Source organism: Sorex fumeus, unplaced genomic scaffold, assembly GCF_029834395.1.
Source record: "Sorex fumeus unplaced genomic scaffold, SorFum_2.1 ptg000037l, whole genome shotgun sequence".
Taxonomy (NCBI): Eukaryota; Metazoa; Chordata; class Mammalia; order Eulipotyphla; family Soricidae; genus Sorex; species Sorex fumeus.
In genome coordinates this window covers 17,345,675-17,369,435 of record NW_026606094.1, presented here as the reverse complement: position 1 = coordinate 17,369,435, position 23,761 = coordinate 17,345,675, and positions in this window count along the sequence as shown.

Below are 23,761 nucleotides of genomic sequence, written 5' to 3'. Positions count from 1 at the left end.
TGCTAAGTGGTCAAAAATTTGGCAGCTGTTCATATGAAAGGAATGAGAATCGCATAGGGGAAACATGACAGGAGGAAATGAAGCATCAAATGCTTACCACAAGTGAAAGTGGAGTAACTAACAGTGAGCAAGTGACCCTGTTAGTGCCCCTGGGAGAGTCCAAAATGAAATGATTAAGGAATCTCATTAGACATATATAAGAAAATAATTTGTGATTTATTACATATTGCCTGAGAACATACATATATTTGGACAATATATAGTACCTCTACTATGTGTATGAATCTTTTCAAAAGATGAGATTGAAATTATATAAAAGTAATACTAAATGTCTCTGGTATTATGTATGCATACGCACATATACATACATAATTAGAAACAAAAGTGCTTTCTAACACAAATTCATTGGTTTCAGACAGTGAATCCATGAATTCTTTGAGTGTTATTCTCTAGTTTAGCATTTGATCCATAAATTCTGTTGCATGATGGAGCATTCATGAATTAAGTATGGTTTCACAATGCTTCTTTGCAATTGTCAAACTACTTCTTTGCAATTGTCAAGCTACTGGATTTCTAATCCCAGTGTAAATAGCCACCTTTATGCCCAATATGGCACAATCAGTAGAAAGTAATGATAATATTATTCAAACACAAAATTAGGAGAAATGATGATTACCTGGGAAAAAACATTAGCTAAAAGCTAAAACATGTGGTAAAGTAATAACATCCTTTTACTCCAATAGAGTTTTCATTCTGACAGCCCCATACCAGACATTAACTCTAGCTACTTTAGGAGCCATGTCTTCCAGGAAAATGTGATGCTTTTCCTCTGTGGCTTTATCATGGAGTCAAAATCCCTTTTAGCCAGAGGCTGTCCTAGGCTCATAAATTCCTAACACTTGCAGGGACAACATTGTCTCTCTAAATAAGCTTTAGAAGATTGTCAAGGACTGGATTGCTTGACAGAAAACTACAAGCAGCAACTTGCCCAAGTACTTAGAAATGCCAACTATAAAATATGTTGATATGAAACTGACAATGCTGTAGAAAGGGTTCAGACCAATCATTCAGACATGATGATGTTGGACATGGGGCATTTGAAGACTGACGTGAGTTTGACTGGACCAAATTGGGACCACATATCATAGCTTTCCCACTCTTCACTGGTATGTCCTGAAGGTGTCAAAAGGGAATAGGAATTGCCTGCAGATCTAGACAAAAGGTGCTGAAATGACTGAATAGGGGTTGGGAAAGCTTTATTTATATACCTTCCTGTACTTGTCATTAATGTCTATCCTTCCTCCTCTTCTCCCAATTTCTCCTTCACCTCTTTGTCTTAGTCATTATCCTCACATAAGGCAGAGATTTTAGCTTGAGTTTGATGTAAACCTGCCTTATATCTTCTTAACTCTCTTCTCCACTTTCTGGCATCTAGTTACATTAAATGATACAGTAAATCGCAACCAGTTCCCTCGTACTTATACTGCTTTTAACCTAGAATGTGATCATCATTGAGTTTTTATATCTAGTAGAATAATTTTGAGATATAGAGACAACAGCTATATATGTAAATGTTAGTCCCAGAAAACCCAGTTATGTTATTCACATGTGTTATATTCATCATTAAACCCAGAGTATCACGTTTTATATAACCGCCAACAATATTAATGCATTTTAGAGTTGGAGTAATTGCTTCTTCTCTTATAATGGGGGAGGGGTGGTCATAGTCCTGAAGGCTCTTTGGATATAACTTTTTTTTTCCCTTTCATGTTTAGGTGAGTAGCTATTTCTAGCTTTACCAGCCACCTTCATAAGCATTACCTCCTCTCTCAGGAAAGAGCTAGAAAACCAACACTCTTCTGCTCTTCCTGAATAGCTTTCAACCCTTTCCTTCTTTGTTACTATCCAAAATGTCAAACCCATAAAACATAGGTCTTCTGATTCACAGCTGGATGTGCTTAACCCATCCTAGAAGCTGGGCTTTGTGCTTTTAAATTATTTAGACCTGCCAGAGAATTCTGAATCTGTTTCATCTTCACCTTGTCTTTTATAACATTTTTTTATCTTACAGTGTTCCCATTAGTCCTCATGGGCATGCTCATGGGCTAATATAGCCCTCAAAATCACCTTCTGGCATTGAAAATTCTGCCTTGGGGCTTCTAAAGCACTGCCGAGTCTGTAGGGACCCCTCTCCTTCAGGCCAGTTGAGTTGATTCCCTGGATCTTTCGAGGAGTCAGAAACACACCCTGACAGCAATTCTCTCCATTGGGTACACAGGTGCTGCATTCTGGCAATTGAATGTTACATGTAGATTTTAACTGACATTATTTAAAACATAGCCCTCCATACTTTCAGAATGTCTTTCTTTTCACTGTTGGTACAAAGGTGGTGCATGTTAAGTGAAAAGTGACCTGTGTTCTAGAGAGGAAGTTCAGACTTAGTTCTGCACCATGCTCTTGAGGCTCTGTGTTATGGTGCCAACACGCTGGCATAGGTGCCAGGAGTCCTACCCTTTATCTCTACAATCTTATGCCTTTGCTGTTGCAAGAAAGACTCTAACTTACATCACCCATTCTTCTTGATCTTAACATACTCTCTCAAGGTATTCTTCTCAAAGAAAGCAGACATTTTTAGGAGATTTCTGCTCATACTTTTTGTGTTATGACTTACATTTTGGCTTGAGTCAAAAATTTGTTTGTACAATGGAAAAGGTACCATTTTGAGGAAAAATATACATTTTCCTTTGATACTGTCCACATATCAAACCTAAATGGTATCCCTCCTCTCTCCCCAATGCTGGAGCCATGCCCCAACCTTTGGAACTTACCAGGCTGTGTGCACCAGCATACACTTCCCTCTCATGGTAGAGAAAGGAGAAACTCTGTTAAATAGGACAACCTGCACCCCATCTCATGCATACATCAGTGACTCCACACAATCCTGTTAGAACTTTATAATATCTAAGAAAGAATTAAGTACTGGCATTACATATTAAAATGATTAGTCAATATTTGAGAAGTTGCCTCCATATACTGTCAATTTGAAAGGAAGATTATTCAGTATGTGTGATAAAATTAACGTTTTATTCATGGAATATTAAACCTCCCAAGAGACATAGGTCAGAGGTAGAGGGGACAGATTAGTGACTAAAAGCTCATGCATTACAAGCATGAGACTATGAGTTTGATCTGTTCCAATCACTTGTGTTAAGCATAATTGCAGTGTCTCTAATATGTGTGACCTTCTACACCACAATAGAATGGGCAGTCTCTGACTGCAGGAATGCAGAACAAATTAACTAAAATATATGATCCATGGTGAGCACCACAACTAAAGGCATCTGAGGACTATAACTAGCAATGAGACAATTGACCAGCACGTATGTGAACCCATCAGTGATCCACACAAAAGTATCAAAACCAAACCAAATGTGTATGAGCACCACAACTAAAGGAATGTGACTTCTGACAAGCTTGAGTACAAGCCCTTTAACCAGATGTTCAACCCCCTGAAAGTAGCACTACCGAGCATGCTCGTGTGGCTCCTGACACCACAATAACAGCACAAAAGAAAAGATAAAAAGGGACATTATCGTTTTGTTACATTAAAAACCATTAGCCCTTCTTTAATAGTTCATTAAAGAAAGATAAATGGGGAGTAAAATAATGAAAGTAGGTATAAAAATGTTTACAGTAGTAAACTTTATATTAGTAAATATACTAGCTTTGTTTGATGTTACTACTATGATAGAAAAGTTGTTAGTTTTTAACCTTCAATGATCCTTTATAGAAATAACTACAAATGACAGAGAGATGAAGACAGAGATGACAGACACATGGCTATAATGGTGATAGTCACTGTCACTGTCCTCCCGTTGTTCATTGATTTGCTCGAGCAGGCCCAGTAACATCTCCACTGTGACATTTGTTACTGTGTCTGGCATATCGAATACTCTCGGTAGCTTGCCGGGCTCTCCGAGAGGGGCAGAGGAATCGAACTCGGGTTGGCCATGTTGGCTGCGTGCAAGGCAAACGCTCTACCCGCTGTGCTATCGCTCCAGCTTAACTACAAATGTGATCATATATTTATTATTAACTCTCTGGCTTACACAGAAGAAAGATTATTATATATTTTCTTATTTCTATTTAGTCCAAATGCACATAAACAAGTCTGGAGTCTCAATGCACAGTTCACTTTCTTAATCACTCTGTGTGAGGGCTGCTTTGCTCCTATAGCAACTTCTGTTTCTGACTTCAAGTTTGGCTTCCCAGGTATTTTTCTTTTTAACTGAAATCCAGGAAAAAAGGAAAGGTTGCTTATTAGGACATGGGTTTTTCATGGTAGAAAAGAGGAGCAAGAGAACTAGTGGAAACTTATGATGTATTAAAATGCTCAAATGTAATGCATGAGTTATGTCACACTTCATTGATTGTAACATGGCCAAGCCTAAGATCAGAGATATCAAATCTTGCTTTGAACTATATGTTCTTCCCTTACAAATATGTCCTGTATTTTTAATTAATATGCTTCTTTGTCTTTTAAATACTTATATTGTACTTTATATCTAGTAGATTAGTGATAGTTAATATTACCAATTTCCCCTTGTAGGAAAGGGCCTTTTAATAATATTTTACAATGATATTGAAATGAAGAACCTTGTCTATATGTCACTTTATGTGTGTGTAGGTATATAGCAGGATAAGGGCTAATGACTAAGAAAAAGATCCAAATATATGACGATTTAGGGTGATTTCTTCTTGAAACAGTATTGAATTATGGGAGATGGGTGGATGAGAAAGGGAAGCGATGTTGGTTTCTTCCTTGTGAACCTTTAAGATGATTTCAGTTCGGGGCTGGAGAGATAGCAAAGCGGATAGGGTGTTTGCCTTGCACGCGGCCGCCCCGGGTTCGATTCCCAGCATCCCATATGGTCCCCTGAGCACCTCCAGGAGTGACTCCTGAGTGCAGAGCCAGGAATAACCCCTGTGCATCGCCAGGTGTGACCCAAAAAGCAAAAAAAAGATGATTTCAATTCATCCAAGTAGCTGTAACAAACAACTATGTACTGGATGACTTAAGTAACAAATCTTTCCTTCCTTCCTTCCTTCCTTCCTTCCTTCCTTCCTTCCTTCCTTCCTTCCTTCCTTTCTTCCTTCCTTCCTTTTCTTTTTGAGACACATCCAGTCGTTCTCAGAGCTTACTCTTGACTCTGCACTCAGGGATCACTTTTTGCAGTGCTCAGGGGACCATATGAGGCTCTGGGGATCAAACCCATGTTGTCCATGTGTAAGGCAAGCACTCTACCTGCTTTACTATTGGCTCTGACCCACAAATATTTATTTCTTATAATTCAGAAGCCTAGGAAATCCAGACACAGATAGCTTTTGTATTCGTGCCATGTCCTCATGTGGCACAGGGCGTAAGAGTGGTCTCTGGATTCTTTCTTTAAGACCACCAATCACACTTAGGAGGGGTCCCATCATCATGGCCCAACTGCCTTTCCAAATCATGTTGTGGTGTAATATTTAAATCTAGGCATTTAAGGGGGGACCAACAGAGCATCATGGCCTTTCTTCCTCTTCCTTTGCTTAATGTCAAAGTCTGCATCATTGAAATTGGATCAAAAAAAAAAAGCTGTGTTTCAGGTAATGGGTTGAAAAAGAGAGATCAAAAAACATGTGCAAAATAGGAATATTTTGACCTGAAAATGTCATAATTTTTATCAAATCACATTTTAATGGCAAAGCTTTAATACAAAGCTACCAACTACAAAGGAAGAGGGAGTCACAGTTCTTTTATTGTATGAGAAGTCAAGAATATTCTGATAATTTCCAAGAAATAGAACAGCTGGGTCAAAGAATAAATACATTTGTAATTTTGGAAGATAATACTAAATTGCACTCTATAGTATTGAATCATTTGGTATTCCTATCAGCAGAGTAAGAGAGTGAGTCTCTTGTCTTCCTGACCACAGTGAGAGGGAATATTGATAGACTTGGTGATTTTTACCAAATTGAATGTAGTTATGTACGTGTGTATGTATGTATGTATGTATGTATGTATGTATCTATCTATCTATCTATCTACATGTGTATAACTGATATACATAAGTTTAGTTTTAACTTGATTTTTGTCTTATTTTGAATAACATTGAATATGATTTTATGTGTTGAAAGTTCATTTGTGTTTTTTTTAAATGTCTATTCTAATTTCCGTCCCTCTCAGAGAGCCTGGCAAGCTACCGAGAGTATCTCGCCCACATCGCAAAGTCTCCCCATGACATATTCGATATGCCAAACACAGTAACAACAAGTCTCACTATGTTTCTGGGCCCGCTCGAGCAAATTGATGAACAACGGGAGGACAGTGACAGTGACAGTGTGTTACATGCCTGTGATATGAATTGCAAAAAAAACTTTGACCCCAGTTTTGTCACTAGTTCTTTGACTTTGCATATGATGTGCATGGGTTCTCTTCATCTTATCTAAAACCGTCCCCTCCCCTTTCTGATATGCAAAGACATATTTGATTTTCACTAGTCAAAAAAGACTTCTGGATAACTTGTAGATAGAGGATAAATCTGCTACTAACTACATTACAATGTCCAGGAAAGAAAACTACAATAAGGTTATTGTGTAATCTAAAATGTTAATTGTGCTAAGGTAGAAAAATCTTACTTTAATGCAGTCAGTTAATGTTTCTTATAATAATTTATAGCATTTTACCTTTAAATCTAACTCATTAGAATATTTTGAACTTATTAATTTTTGGATTTGGACCAGACATTATGGTGCACAGGGCTTATCTCTGACTCTGTGCTCCTGGATCACCCATGGATGTGCTCAGGGGATCCTATGGGGTTAGCGATCAAATCCAGCTATGTGAAAGGCTAGTGCCTTACCCCCTATCACTCAGGCTTGCCTTATTTCCCATTTTTAATATAATCTATTCAACCCTATTTTTCCATTTGTTTGCTTTTTCTGTGTAATAAAATGTTACAAGCCATAGCTGATTGATGCACAAGTATGTATTACATCATATAGCTTCTGAGGCTCAGGAATATTAGAGTGACTTATTAGTGTTCATATGACTCAGAATAGTTTGTAAAGTTTCTGCAAAGCTATAGGTCAGAAGTGCAGACATTTGGGAGGCTCAGAAATTTGTTTCCAAGTTCATCCAGATGGTGGACAGGCTTTTGTTTCTTTTTATTGGAAGTTGACCAGAAGCATCTCTTCTTCACAATATAGTTCACTCAGTAGGGTACTTGAGTGTCAGTATCATATAGTGTCTGACTTCTACCACAGTAGAGATCCAAGACAGAATTAGAGAACCTAAGACAAATCATAACATGGTTTCATTTGTTTTTATTTATAATAGTATAATCTTGGCCGTAACATGATTACATCTGTAATATTTCATTCATTTGAAGTGAATCTCAAAATCCAGCAAGAGAGTTAAACTCTGTCTCTTGAAAAGAGGGTTACCTAAGAATTTGTAAACATATATATATTTTTTAAACTAACAGACGGATCCTGCTAAATTGAGATACTTTCTTTGTCATATACTAAATCCCCTCTTGAATTGGGTTAATTACTTTAGTTAAAGTGCATTGTTTCTGATAGCTTTTTACCACATAGAACTTAAAAATCAATTATTTATTTTAAGGACTTGCTAACATTCACATATTTTGTGTGTTTTTAACTAGCCCAGTGGCTGAAATAACATTATGTTTATGGAAATGTTTTTTAAACATTAAAGAAATTCACTACAATGAGCTTTTATTATTATTATTATTATTATTCACTCATATTTCCTATTTGATTTGCTGGCTGTTAGGTGCAAGCTGGAATATAATTTTTCCATCATAACATTTCCTGTGGAAACAACTGAGCTGAAACTCAGCCCAGGAAACAAACATTAAATATCTCCACTAGTTTATATTCACTGGCTCTTATCAACAATTTTTGAGGGAGTCAGCTTATCTTCTGTGTTGCTATTTGGGCAGTCACAGATATTGAATATGTATATAAACATGCATGATGCTATTAGGATATGAAAAAAGTACCGCAAGACTTTTCCATAATGAATAAAACCCCAGAAGTGGATGAAGATGTATATGAGTTATACTAAATGACAGTTTCCAAATTTTTCCTCTCAAAATCTGTCTGTAGAGTACTTTCTTGAGTAGTACATTTTTTTTTCAATTTCAGATATTTTCTTAAATTTAAATAATCTGAAAGAAGGAGTGACTCACACTCGCAGCAGGGCCACGAAGATGAGGAGATGAGAAAGTTCCCTATGGAGGAGATCATGTCCTTGCGCATCTCCTCAGAGTCCAGCTTCTGTGTGAAGTCCTTGATACAGAACATTGCGGAGGGGCCTCCTGGGCTCTCAGTGCGGCCAAGTTCACCCCCCCCCCCCTCAGCTGGCCACCACGGACTCTGCACCAGGCTGTTTTCACTCGGGGCGTCCCAGATGGGGGCGGGCAAGAGCCCTCCCCACCCCAAGGGACCCAGCCCCGGCAGCCGGCCTCCACTACCCAACTGCCGCCACACTCCAGGCCACTTTCCGGACACATCATAAGACCCTTCCTACACATTTTCCATACTTAACACACCATGTTTGATGGAGTTCAGACAGTAGGGAACATATCATAGAGATAAATATATATAAATATATGCCTCTCGGAGAGCAAGGGAAGCTACTGACAGTATCCTGCCTGCATGGGCAGAGCCTGACAAGTTCTTCATGGCGTATTTGATATGCCAAAACCAGTAATTATGATGGGTCTCATTCCCTTGACCCTCAAAGACCTTCCAATCGGTGGGAAAGATTAGTAAGGAGAGGATGCTATAGACTAATAGAGATGTTACTGGTACCCGCTGAATAATCAGTGAACAACAGGATGACAATGATACAGTAAAATAATCCGAGGGCAGGTGATACATCTATCTCATAGTTGTCTGAAACATTGCTGAAGAAGAGGGAATAGGCAGAAGAAAGGACAAGAACACTGTATGAGCAAGAAAACTAGAAAGGATGAAGCAGGACTAGAGCAATAGCACAGTGGGTAGGGCGTTTGCCTTGCACGCAGCCAACCTGGGTTCGATTCCCAACATCTCATATGGTCCCTTGAGCACTGCCAGGACTGATTCCTGAGTGAAGAGCCAGGAGTAACCCCTGTGCATCGCCGGGTGTGACCCAAAAAAGCAAAAAAAATAAAATAAAATAAAATAAAAGAATGAAGCAGTCTGAGAATGAAAAACGTTGTCTTTAATAACCCATTTATGACAAGATTTTTAAAAAATATTGAATCTCTAAGAGGACATCTGTGCGCTAGAGTCACCACATAGATATGCTTTGCCTGACTAACAATATGTCTTAAAATACAGAGATTTCTTCAGCAGTTGCTTGCCTTTCTTCAAAGAACCAGAGTACTTCTTAATCCTGGAGCTATGCTATAATGGCTGGCAAGAACTGTGCAAAGTCTGACACCTTCTGATTGGGTAAGAGCTCCATAGCTCCCGTGCCTTGCCTACAGCCAACCCAAGTTCAATCTCTTTCACCACTTATGGTCCCTCAAGGCCCACCAAGAGTGACCCTTGAGCTCAGAGCCAGAAAGAAATCCCTGAGCACTGCCAGATGTTACCCCCAAATAAAACAATGAAAAATAAATGGTCTCTCACAGGGGCATAGGTAGGGTCTCTTTGGTGGTGGCAAAGTGAGGTAACTATGTATACCATGGTCATAAATGTCAACACCAATTACTTAAACTGTAATAAATTTGAGAAAAAAAGTTTCCCCCATTTCTATGAGTCATTTCTGCCTTCCTATCACTGAGATCACCAATTGGTTACTGTTTGTTATTTTTTTTATACCGTTGTTATTGGGTATTAAATGGTAAGCAAACAAACAAACAAAAAAAAACCATTTTCTTTTATGCCTGAGAAAGATAAAGAAAAAAGAAAGCAGAAAAGACCACAAATCTTTTGAAGATGATTGGCAGGCTTGAGTTTTGGGCAGCTAGCCTGTGGGCAGTTCCAGGACGAAGCTGTGACTGTCCTGGCAGCATCTGTACACTGTTTGCACGTGTGCCTTCTTGTTTCTGTGTTTCTGTGCTGAGTACTGCTCTAGCCTCTGCATTTTCTTTAGTCTGCGCAGCCTAGCCTCTCCCTGCAGTGCTTCCCAGGAGGCACCTTGCTGCCATCAGGAAGTTATGCATGAGGTTGTGTTTGGATTGCAGTGACAGTTTGCACCACTGAATGAGTCTCAGTCCCACTCATGTACTCCCTCAGTCCACTGCAGCTGACCGATGAAAAGATGTTGCCTGTGGATTACAGAGAGAGGTTTCTCAGGTGCTGTCCTCAGCAGCACATAGCTACAGGGGATTCATCCATTTCAGATGCCATCATTGAAGTCCCTTGTCTACCTATTTACAGGCTTTCCGGCCCTGTTCAAGCTTTTGATTCAGGATGTTCCGGGTGACATGAGTTGGAGAACTGCTTTTGTAAGAACCTTTCAGCACAACATGTCTAGGAGGACTTTTACAGCAACAACCTCACTCCCCAGTAGAACTCAGAGGGAAAGTGGCCTCAGTCCAGTCTACTCAGCCACAAGGAAGGTATAAAATCTTTTTTATGTTGCGTAGTGACTAATTTGAATCCCGAAGGGCTGCTAAGGATTCCCTGTTACCCTAAGTACAAAATGTGATACTTTTTCAAGCTTCTCTCTTCATCTACACAGAATTTGATTCACTATACCCGACTGTGCAGGTCATCATTTTTATGTCTGTTCAGTTTTTCAACTCAAGCATATTTTGCAATTTGTGTGACCATGTGTGGCTTTTGTACGGAGTAGAATATTAGAACACCAAAAACAATAACAACAAAGCTACTTCAGTGAACACAATTGAAATATTTGGGGGATAACAAGAGTTAGTACAGGTGTTAAGGTACTTGTTCTGAATGCAGCAGGTCTGATCCTGGCACCATATGCGGTCTCTTGAGCACTGCCAGGTGTGACCCTTGAGCACAGTGCTATAAGTAAGCCCTGAGCAGGACCAGATATAGCCTCCAAATCCAAAAATATAATAAAATTAGTATTATTTTGTTTGGGAGTCACACACAGCCATGCTTGAGGAGGGATCAAACTCAGGTGTCCAGCATGAAAAGCATATGCACCAGCCTTATAAGCTCTATTCCTGGGCTCAGAGTATTCTAAAAGTTATTTGAATCACACATGACAGAGACTTTAGAGGGAGTTTCAGAGAAGACATGGGTATATTTTGATTTTGATTTTTTTCTGTTTTCTATTCTGTGTCTAATCTTAGATTTGGCTGCATCTAAAAGAAACTCAATTATATTGGGTTAACGAAACAGGGGTTTATTTTCGTTCTTTAGGTAGAAGACACAGGTCTTCAGTAGCCAATGCCTTATCTCTGTACTGCCCTGTCTCTAGGTTCAAGCTCATTCTTTGTAACCTCCTGTGGTCACATTTTCAATTTCATCTGTGCGTTCCAGACAGGAAGGCAAAGCAAGAGGAAAGAAGAAAGAGGAAGTGCTTGTGTTAGTAAAGCAAATGCTTCCAAAAGTTCCGAACAGATGTTTTCTTACTTATCTATGGCCATGACTGTATCACTGTAGGCATCTCCAGGAGAAACGGAATCTTTCGAATGCTGAGTATCTCCACTGAGAAGCCCTTCTCTTCAACTGTGTTCTGTGACTAAAGTAGGAAGGAGCATTGGGAGATTGATTATATGCTCATACCTAGCAGCGCCTGCCAATACTTACTGATTTTAGACACATTAATTCCTCATTTCCCTTCATTCTTAATCTAGCCCACGTGCATGCACCCTTGTGTCCCCTATTGAGAAGTGGGCTTTCATACTTTCAGACTTTAATGATGTTCTGGTTCTCTTTGATCTGGAAAAGCCTGAATTCTCTCTCCAACACTTATCTTAATCTCTCTGTCCCTTTCTCCACAACAAGCTTTTTACTTGTCACTATTCTCCTCCAGAATTTGTTTTCTGTGAAGAGAACTTGACAAACACAAAAGGCCTGGATAAGAATAGCAGTGACTCTCCTTTCCTGCAAAGGGAACTTCCTAACTGCAGCCTGAATCCATAGCGCCATGAGAATCAGGTGGCAGGAATCATCTACCAAACAGTATAAAACAAGTGGACTTCAGGTGCAGGTGGCGGGTGCTTCCTGTGGCTGGTGGAAAATGAGCATCCATGCCTTTGCATACCAGCAAGCAACACCATTACCTAATTTCTTCTTTGAAAGAGAAGAATAACTGCTTTAAGGTTATTTTATTTATATTTTAGAGGAGAGGATTGAGGATATCTATACTAAGGTGGTAGGCTTTGTAGCTAAGACTGAAATACTTGGTTCTGAGCATTTTCTGAGGATGTGGGCAATGTCTTTACAGAATGCAGTGAAGTGAAGCCGTGCAAATGTAGTTGTCTATCAGCATATTTCCAAGCCTAAGAACAATTTTTATTTTCTCTGTACTAATTGCCCATCTCTGGTTCTCCCAGGCATTTCCATCACCTTATCTGCAGATCAGTCAAAGGCTGAGTTGTATTTTTTTTTTTATTATTAGTATTGGACTTTGGGACTATAGCCTGCTGCAGTGTGCAAACACAAGCAAAGCAAATACATGACAACATGAATAAATTCATTTAAAGTAAACTACACTCTTATAATTACTTTCCTGGATATTCTGCATAGTTTCTTCTCCTCAGGCAAGCATGATCATGGTTATTTTTAATTATTGCTCATGCCATTAATATTAACAATAATAGCATTTGGTGAAGACCTTCAATATGTCATAGCTTTGTAAAGTATGTAGCTAAGATATGATGAAATAAATGTTCGAAAGAAGCTTCATAATATCAAGGTAAAACAATAATTCCTTTATAGAAATTCCACATACTGGATCCTTGAAAGCATTGGAAAGGGGCTCATGGATATTTTCCTAAGAGTCAGGTACATTTAGTTAAGTCAAGTATCTGTCAGATTCACTGGGCATCACCCCATTAAACATTCACTCATCAATTTGAATAGGTTGATGAACATATTTTTGGCAAATCCAAATAGTGAATGGAGAGATTGGTATATGGAAAAGTGGAAACTTGACAAATCAAAGGAAGGGGTTCAGATGTGCCCATTTTTCGATTCCATCCAACTCTGTGTATAGAAATCTCCCCTTTTGTTACTGAGATTAAAAATCATATTTTGTTATTCATGTGGAAATATCTTCACTAACAGTGGGAGAATAGGGAGGTCGTTTTCAACTATGATTGTGATGTATCTTGGAATTTTAAAGCCTCGCACAAATGAGCAAAGGTACACTAAAATTTTACGAAGGACAAGGGATGTACTCAGTTAGTAGAATGTTGGATAACATTGGTTGGTCCTTTCTGCCTTGCCACAGGGAGCTTAGGTTTATTGGGTTACTCCCATCACAGTGCCCCCATTCCTTTGTGTGCATTTGTTTGTGTTTCCTTCTTTATGTTCCACTTCCCTAAGTGGTCAATCACCTTTATCTCCTAATCAGACTCTGTTAACTTACAAATATTGCTTTTCTCTTCTCCTTAACTCCTTTGCATAGTTAATTCAGAGCAATGTGCTTTTTGCATGGATACAGGAAGACAATTAATGCTGTGCTTTTGTAACTTTGGAGTTAATTGACTCCGAATAATATTCACTCCTTGGTATCTGTTCTCTTGACTTAATCCTCAGTTGTCCCTACTTCCGAGACCCCAAAAGCAGGATCCCAACGAGTGACTGGATGGACCCAGGGCAAACTGTGAGCTACCCTGGCATCGAAATGGGTCAGGCCAAAGTGCCATAATAATTATAAGTTAAGAGCATTATCATGGACGAAATCTGTCATGATCCAAAAAGTAACAACTGAATTAGGACCCTGCTAGGGTTATGAAAAATTAATCTGGCCTGAGCACTGTAGTCTGAGATCTATAGTCAAATATCCCCAGGAGAGCCACTCTATTAAGCCACAAGCTTAATAGATCTCTTACTGTGTCCATACAAAATAACTAATATTAAGAAGTAGAATTAAGATGTTAATTAAGATGTTAATTTAGTTATTGGACTAAGGAGAGGACAAAAAACCCTAAGTGATATTTTTCACTTGAGCAGAAGAAAGGCTTTCATATGTTGATTGTGCTACCCCCAATGCAGGGAGTTGGGGAGAGACTAGTGAGAGAGCAAGGAGGGGAGTCAGTGCTCAAAGAAATGAGCAGGGATAGTCAGAAGGAGGCAGGAATGAGGGGAAGTGTGACACTAAAATGAAGGGCTTAGGGATATTGGAACAGGCACACGAAGAGAATGGAATAAACGGCAACTGATCACCAACCAGTATGACCTTCGTTTCCTCCTCCATCCACACATGGCATTGGCCATCCCCGGTGGGGAAGTGGCCCAACACCACTGAACGCAGGCGGCGAGAGAGAGCCGCGAGATTTTCCTAGTCACTTTGTGAATACACTGTAGAGTAGTATTAGTGCTGCTTTGCTACCAGCCCCAAGAAGCCTCTGAACATTGCTGGATGTAGATCCAAAACCCCAATCTTAGGACCTATATATCACTTTGTAAGGTCCTGATCCATGAGCCCCTGAATGTGGCTCCTGAATAAATCAATAAAAAGGAAAGTTAACATTTGAATTACATTGATTTGACTAATGACTGTGCAAATACAGCCAACTTGTAAAGGAAGAGCCCTTTTTGGGGAGAAGGTCAAATATACAGTTTCCCCAAATTGTCTTGATCTGGAGGTCTCTGCATACATTATAGTTAATCTGGGCATTGACCCAGGGAGAGCTTCGGATTATTGATGGTATGGGCATATTTTTATCAAGAACATTAGAATCTCCTGCAGCTTTTCCTTTTCTGAGGGATCCACTCTTCGTCAAGTGATGCCTCAATTTCTCCCTTTCTCAAGAGTTAAGTGTTTGCATCTCAAAAATTTGTGGTATTCATATCTTTAGGCTACTTCAGGGCTAGGCAAGTTTGTCCTTTTATTATTTCTGAAAACTCATCACCATGAATCCTTATCTGTCTGCCTGCAACACCAGGATCTAGTTAAGGAGTGTCACGGTATTAGTATGTTTTGTCAATTATAAGGCCTGCATTTCGCAAGTGTGGTTTCAATATCTGGCTATTGTTTTTCCCCAAAAAGGCAACACAGGGAGGAAACTTCAGACTTATGTTAGGTTGAGCTAGGTATTTCTAATGAATTCTCACAGGAGGGAGATTGAGAAACTGCAAAGTTTGGATAGAACAATCTAGGGAAAAACATATACAAAAGTCCAGGCAGGGGAGGTGAATGTAGAGTGGGGAAAGATGGTGTAGAGAATTTATCTCAAAGTGCGGGTGCTGAACAGATGGGATGTAGAGCAGTTACAGTGCTTGCCACGCATGCACTGACTGGAGTTCAATCCCTGACACCCCATCTGGTTCCCTGAAGCAACCAGAAATGATCCCTGAGTGCAGAGCAAGGAGTAAGCCCTGAGCACCACCAGATGTGGCCTCCAATAATAATAATAATAATAATAATAATAATAATAATAATAAGCAAACAAGCTAAACACAGAAAAGAAATGTTCTCAGAAGATGATATTTGGATTCATTGGTGGGGTAAATTGGAGCTTTTATTGTCAAAAGAGAAGTGTGTTCATGAAGGACTTTAGCTTCCTCTATGAAAGGAATCAGCTACAGTCCCAAGACCAAGGAAGTATTCTAAGGGAACTGTAAGTATTCCAAAAAATAGCACACCTGAAGTGACAAAGAGGAGTGGAAAATTCACAGCCTTCCAAGTACCCTGATGAGGGTGGCAGTTATCTTCAAGGTTGCCTGTCTATGAAGACCTTCTTCAAACTAGCCATTAGTTCCTTGTTTACTCCCCCCACCTCTAACTTCTCAGCCCTCCAGCTACTCAGATTGTTAGTCCATTGACCACAGTACACACACTTCCTGTTCTATTTATTTATTTTTTTTAATGAATCACTGTGAGGTACAGTTACAGACTTAAAAATTTTGTGCTTACATTTCAGTCATACAATGATCGAGTACCCATCTCTCCACCAGTGCCTATGGTCCCAGAATCCATCCCACAGCCATCCCCAGCTCTCCGCTTCCACCTCTGTGGCAGGATAATTCCCTTTTTCTCTTTCTCTTCTATTTGGGGTGTTGTGGTTTGCAATACAGGCACTAAGTGGCCATTATGTCCAATCTATAGTTTACTTTTGGCACACATCTCCCATCCCAAGCAGGCTCTCCCAGCATCCTTTACTTAGTAGTCCCTTCTTTATCTGAGCTGCCTTTTCCCCCAGCATGTGAAGCCAGCTTCCAAGCATGGGGCAATCTGACTGGTCCTTATTTCTACTATCCTTGGGTGTTAGTCTCCCATTCTGTTACTTTATATTCCACAAATGAATGCAGTCCTTCTATGTCCGTCCCTCTCTTTCTGACTCATTTCACTAGCATGATATACTCGATGTTGATACACTTACATGCAAATTTCATGACATCATCTTTTTCTAAGAGCTGCATAGAATGTGCATCTACGTATTCCATTGTGTAGATGTACCAAAGTTTCTTTAACCAGTCATCTCTTCTCAGGCACTTGGGTTTTTTTTTCAGATTCTAGCTATTGTAAGCAGTGCTGCAATGAACATACAAGTGCAGATGTCATTTCTACTATACTTTTTGCATCTCCAGGATATATTCCTAGAAGTGGTATTACTGGTTCAAATGGGAGCTGAATTTCTAATTTTTTGAAAAATGTCCATGCTGTTTTCTGAAAGGGCTGAACCAGTTGACATTCCCACCAGCAGTGTAAAAGAGTCCCTTTTTCCCGACATCCAGGCCAACACTGGTTTCTTTTGTTCTTTTGGATGTGTGCCAATCTCTGTGGTGTGAGATGATATCTCATTGTTGTTTTGATCTGCATCCCCCTGATGATTAGTGATGAAAAGCACTTTTTCATGTGCCTTTTGATCATTCGGATTTCTTTTTTTGAGAAAGTTTCTGCTCATTTCATCACCCCATTTTTTGATGAGATTGGATGTTTTCTTCTTGTAGAGTTCAACCAGTGCCTTGTCTATCCTTGGTATCAACTCCTTATCACATGGATATTAGATGAATATCCTTTCCCATTCTGTAGACTGCCAAAATGGCAATACTTCCCAAGCATTATACAGAGTCAATGTGATCCCTATAAAGAGTCCCATGAAATTCTTCAACAAAATGGGTCAAACACTCCTAAAATTCATATGGAACAACAAACCCCCACGAGTAGCTAAAGCAATTCTTGGGGAAAAGAAGACAGGAGGCATCACCTTCCCCAACCTCAAACTCTACTACGAAGTGGTAATAATTAAAATAGCATGGTATTGGAACAAAGGCAGAGCCGCAGACCAATGGAACAGGGTTGAATATCCTTACACACACCCTCAAATATACAGTTATCTAATTTTTGATAAGGGAATGAGAAATGTGAAGTTAAGCAAGGAAAGCCTTTTTAACAAATGGTGCTGGCAGAACTGGACAGCTACATGCAAAAAAAAAAAAAAAATGAACTCAGAATACCCAACACCATGCACAAAAGTCAGACCAAAATGGATTAAAGACCTCAACATCAGACCAGAATCCATAAGGTACATTGAAGACAAGGTCGGCAACATCCTCTACAACATTAAAGCTAAAGGTATCTTCAAAGATGACAATCCACTGACCAAGCAAGTGGAAACAGAGACAAATAAATGGGACTCTCTTAAGCTAAGAAGCTTCTGTACTTCAAAAGAAATAGTGACCAGAATACTTCCCATTCTTTAAGTATCAGACTTTGACCTTATTGCCTCTAGTTCATCTTCTCTGCAGCAGGGAGTTTTTTCTTTGTTTATTTTTTGTTTTTGTTTTGTTTGTTTGTTTGTTTGTTTTGCTTTTTGGGACACCCGGCAATGCACAGGGGTTACTCCTGGCTTTGCACCCAGGAATTACTCCTGGCAGTGCTCATGGAACCATATGCTGTCAATCGAACCCAGGTTGGCCAGGTGCAAGGCAAATGCCCTACCAACTTTACTATCACTCCAGCCCCAGTGGGTTTGGGGGCTTATTTTCTGAAACCAAAAGAGGAAGCATCCTCTTTCCTGTTTAAAATCCCCAAATTCTTAGGGAAGTCAGCTTTCATTGCCCATTAATACATCATATTCTAGCAACACTAACGTGTGAGTATACCTTTTCTTTCTACCTTCCCACAAGATGCACATAAACAGTTGTCTTTACTTCTACTAGGTTAGTTCTCCTTACCTTTCAATACATTCCACCAATGGTCGTTCTGATTCCTTTCCAGCCTCATCCTAAAGCCCAGTTAAATGCTCCTCCTCTGCCTATTGACCCTATGATCTTCCAACCTTCCGTTATTGCCAGCACATCCTGGAGGGTCTAATTTATTTTACATAGGCAATGTAAATGGACAGGGTTTCCTAGAACAAAAGAACCAGTAATGGATATCTCTGGATTTTTACCAGAATAAATGTTGAACAATTGGCCTTCAATTTAAGGAGTTTTCTATGACATCAAAGAGGTTTCTTGGGTCTGACCTTCACGGCTTCACTTGTTGGGAAGCTTACATGTCTCTTTCTTCTAATTATTTACAGCAGCAAGGCAATTCAGTCATTCTAACTTTGATTTCCTTAAATTATCCTTACTTCCATCCTTACGATATTTATTATGTAGTCAAAAGGGCAAAAGGAAATTTTTATGCAGGTCATGCATTCACCTGAATAAGAATTCTTCATGGCAGCAAAGGCAGCCTCCTTCTAAAGAGATTAAAAGCCTTCTATCTTTAATATAAGCAGAACATTCATATGTTGTCTACTGACTTTTAAAGGTAATTAAAGCAGTAAGAGCACCAACAATGAAGATTCTCTATTGATAGGCAAGGTTGTTGTTTAGAAACACACTGGAAGCTGACTAGTTAGAACAGAAACTGTCCCCAAATCTCCGAGGCAAGTATCTCTGACATAAGTAGTCAGCAAGCTCATAAATCAAACTTACCTCACACAGTCATCATGCTCAGTGAAGTTTTGAAGGTTAATCATTTCGGTTCTTAATTTGGTTTTATTATTTTAAATCAGATTATTCATAGATTTTTGTTTAAGGATTAGATATATTACTAAATCAACAAAGCATTTTCAACCATGGGATAAAAATAAAAAATATTCAGTGTATAAAAATGCTTCAAGAAGATTAGCATTTTTATCATTGATAAACTCTCTGTGATGAGAAAATAACAAGCTAAACTTAGAGAATTTTACATTTTGGGGTTTTATGAGATAGTGATAAAAATAAACATGTTTCCTTGTTATTGTGTTTAGAGTAGAATGTTATAAAGCTGACTGTTCACAGCTTAAGTATGAAATCATAGTAGCTTATCAAATGTTCTTAAATTCAAATAGACTTTTAAAAAAAGTTGATTTTCCCCCTGATTTTTCCCTTTTAAGGGAGCATAAAATGAGGCCCTCATAACCATGTCACCAGACTCCCCACCAGGCTCTTTTCACTCAGGGTGTCCCGGAGGGGGACAGGTGAGAGACCTCCCTACTCCAAGAGACCCAGCCCCAGCAGCCGACCTCCACTACCCAACTGCTGCCATGCTCCAGGCCTCTTTTCAACATACTTGGCTGAGCCTCATATATGAGTGAACATATTCCTGGACCCCACAGCCACAACACATCATAAGACACTCCCTACCCATTTTCTATTATCACTACACCATGTTTGATGAGGTTCAAACAGTAGGCAACAAATTTTATATATATATATATATATATATATATATATATATAAAATTTGAGAGCCCAGCAAGCTAGCAAGAGTATCCTGCCCACACAGCAGAGCCTGGCAAGCTACCCGTGACATATTCGATATGCCAAAAACAGTAACAATAACAGGTCTCATTCCCCTGACCCTGAAAGAGCCTCCAATAAAGCAGCATTGGGAAAGACATGTAAGGAGAGGCTGCTAAAATCTCAGGGCTGGGATGACTGGAGATGTTACTGGCACTCATTTGAGTAAATCAATGAATAATGGGATGACAGTGATACAATGATACAGTGATTTTTTTCCCTTTATTTTTATTCTACTCATGTAGTTTCTTAAGTTACTTTAACCCTTAAAATTTAGAAGTGAGGGTTGGAGTGAAAGTACAGCAAGTAGGGTGTTTGCCTTGCACATGGCCAACCTGGGTTCGATTCCCAGCATCCCGTATTGCTGTCCAAGAACTGCCAGGAGTAATTCCTGAGTGCATGAGCTAGGAGTAACCCCTGTGCATTGCCGGGTGTGACCCAAAAAAGAAAAAAAAATTGAGAAGTGAACCAATGTTTTGAACAAATACTTTTTCCTGTTAATTGTGCAAATTAACTTTACAATTAATAGAAAATTCTAAAAAATGGAATTTTTCTAATATTTGTGTATTCCTCAGCTGAGTACTTTCCACTGTTAATATTAGCAAAAGCTGAGAATACTGAACAGAACTGATACATGTGTCTACCGCTTTCTGGATATGTAAAAATCTACCATGCCTTTTCAAGTATTCTGCTTTGGGTATTATTCATTTACTTCTTAATTATTAGCATTTATATCTTATTTCTATCTTTACATGTTACTTAAACATTCAAAGGAATTATTCCCTCTTTGCCAATCTAAAGAGCTGCTTTTTGAAGACATGAGTAGCATGGGGAGTACCAGCATATGCTGAATTGAGCCGATCTAAATAGTTGGCAGTTGGCTGCTGTCGGAAGTAATTTTGAATTATACTATATATTTGCTTTTGAAACACAAGTAAAGGAGGTGTCAGCAGTTCTTCTCCAAACAAAGATCATTGGAGTCTTGTAATTCATCACTGTCAAAAATTTCCATGTATCTTTGAATAGTTCCCTATAGTAAACCTTTAGAGTACTATGATGCTTCATACTTGGAGACTAAGAGATTCTTCACAAGATGGGAAACACGTGGATTAGGTACCCAATATTTGGGAAAATTCCTGTGGATTTGATCTGAGCTATGGATCCCTCACCTCATCTTAATTGTCAGTGCACCTATGTCTTCAACCCTGAGAACTTTACATTCATCGGCAACCAAACAGACGGTCCTTGTGGCTTTCTTGATTCTTTTGAATTTGTTAGAATGGCAGGGTTCTTTTTTTCTTCTTTTAAAATTACATAGCAGGGGTCAGAGAGATAGTTCAGGGATTAAAGAGCTTTCCTGTCATGCAAGTGATCCCAGTTAGATCCACAGCTCCACATATGGTCCCCTGGCCCTGAGCACCACCTGGTGTGGTCCAAACCCCCATCCCCCAAATAAAAAAGATAAAATAAAATTACTTCATAATAAAAGATAGATACTTTTACAGTTTGAGATGAAACACCCAAATCTCAATTTTTTTTAAAAAGTCTCTCTTTTCCTTAATAATTTTTCTTCTAAGTTTCTAACAACTTTCCAGTAACCATGTTGGAACCCAGTTTTATTTTAATGACTACATAAACATTTCTAATGTATCTGGTAGAAGAACAATATTCCACATGAGAAGCTTCTTATTAAAGGGGATGGGGGAGAAGGGTAAGTAAATCTTTCTAATGAATTTTGTTTTAAATTAGGCTCATGGTCTCAAGAAATTGATTATTCATGTCCACTGAAATTAGAATTCAGTTTGTTTTCACTGTCCCAAAGTTGAAACCTTCTAGTAAGTTATGAATAGATCAAATTTAAAAAGAAGATAACCTCAGTGATTGTTCTGAGAGACAACTTAGCTACTGAAAGACCAACTCTTTTATTTCTGCCAACTGATTTAGGTTTAAATATATAGATTTGTTTTATTATTGTGAACAGTATCAAGTCTTTTAATCTAAGGAATATTTTTTTCAGAAATATACAATATATCATTAAAATGGGCCTAGCAAATTTGATAAGCACTGGATAATATCTTTCCTTGGAGATACGTGGCAATCACTAACATTTCTCCTGAAATCTTTATGTGTTGATGAATTATCCAATTTATACCGGTAAGCCATGTCTGATCTGGTTATTTCAGTCACCTTAATAATCAATGCAGATCACTGCATGATCGATTCAGCTGCAGAGATGGAAATTAATCATAAAGACAGTTCCTAAACTCTGGTCAAATGTAGTGCCCACAAATAGATGTGATCTGTGCCAGGGATGCTTTTCACAATGAGGACTCTTTCTCAGTTTCTCTTTTTGGATCTTCCTTTGTTAATACAGCTTCAATTCCTGTGTAAGTCCTAAGAAATCCTGAGAAATGTGTGACTGATATCACTTTGATGAAAATTGATCTGAACTCTAGGATAGATAATTTAGCCTTCCAAAGGTCATCCAAATGATAACTTAAAACATTTAAGCTGACAATTTTTTTCTTTACTGATTTAGTTAAAGTAGTTCAGTGTATAAAGAGTTACTAAGTTTTTGTGCAGACTTGTGCAAACATACTTGGCTTTTCTGATTTTTTCTCCATGTTTCCCTTATTTTTCACAAATCATATATTTAAAATGTAGGATTGGCACTACTGTAAAGTCATATTTTCTCACGTTTGTAGACTTTCCGATGCTAATCCTTTTATGCAGCTTTTCCTGCAATGTCTGCTTAATACTGATTCCAGTGAAATGAAGAACATTTATTTTCATCTTGAGAAGTTATCAAATAGCTTCCCTCACATGCTGATTGTTCTTGTGTGAATCTTTTCATGGAAAAGTATACTCTATTACAAAATCTTCAAGCCCACTGACAAAATAATCCTAGGTAATATCTGGATTGTTCTTTGTGTGAAGTTTGAGGCTGGACCGAAGGTTATGTAGTATGAAAACCTGCATGTGGCTATTATGACATCTGTGACTTAAAAATTCTCATTCTTCAATGAACTTGAACTTGACAACTAAATTAAGGAAAACAGAGCCCATTAGAGAAGATTCCTGATTTGAGTATAGTATTGTGAAAAGAAAGTGCTTTATGTAACCATGATGCCAAGAAATGTTTTTCTAAGTTCAATCTATTGAACACCACATGAGAAAGGTCCCCTGGAGAAAGCTGAAACAACCCACTTTGAAGTCCATTTGACCTGAAGCTGTGTTTTATGCAGGTTCTTTCACCAAATTTGGGCTTAACATTAGGGTAAGCATTGACTTTTGAGAGGTTTTATGTGAAGTGGTTGTATTCTCTGGAAGAGTTTGACATATTCTAGACGTGTTTTGGATTTAACAAAGTTTTACAGAGTCTGGTTCATGCTGGCTATAACAGGAAATGATTCAGGTTGGAGCTCTGCTCTTGGCAGGCTCTCGGCCGCCTCTCTCAGTCTTATTTTGTGTGTCTTTTCCTTATGGGACCATTCATTAATGGACTTGAGTTTTCTTTGACTCCTGAGAGTAGTTTAACATAAGAGTTAATTAATATAATATGCATCAAGTGCTTCCTTGTGCAGAGCTGTAAACTTAGGTGTTATTGTATTTTTGCTTTTCACAGTTTCACAAAAACTATTCTAAAAAGTAAGAACACATTTAAGAATGGCAAATCCTGACCTGAGAAATTGGGGTATTTTAGGGCAAAATTCCAAAGATTGAGAAATGTGTCATTAAGAAAGTACATTATTTACCTGTCACATTATTTCCTTTACAACTCGTTATTCTGTCACTTTATTCTGGAGTGATAGCACGGCAGGTAGGGT